Raw genomic sequence first — 407 nt, 5'->3', positions numbered from 1 at the left:
TTTCATAAGTTCAAGAACACCACCATTTTCGGTTTTGAGGTGAAAATGAGTTAGAAAGCGTTTTATAAAATTTCAACGGTTGAGTATATTCTTGACATACTCATGAACAACATACTTAAATCTCATCAACATCCATTGGTTGAATGTTGAGAGATCAAGGATTGAAGATGGAAGAAAAATGAGAGAAAAATGGAGAGAGGATTTACCTCTTCTTTGAAAATGCAAGAGTGAGTGAGTGAAGTGTGGAGTGTGAGGGTTTAAGTAGAGAGGGAAATCAGATTTCCTCTAGGCAACAATGGCAAATCTCCTAGGGTGGCTAATGATGAGCTCATGAGATATGGTGAAAGTGATGGGAGATTTGCTTTATGGAAGTCAAATCTCTCATCCCAATGCGAAATGATCCCCTC

This window comes from Lupinus angustifolius, chromosome LG03, assembly GCF_001865875.1.
Source record: "Lupinus angustifolius cultivar Tanjil chromosome LG03, LupAngTanjil_v1.0, whole genome shotgun sequence".
Lineage (NCBI taxonomy): Eukaryota > Viridiplantae > Streptophyta > Magnoliopsida > Fabales > Fabaceae > Lupinus > Lupinus angustifolius.
This window is presented reverse-complemented; position numbering follows the sequence as displayed.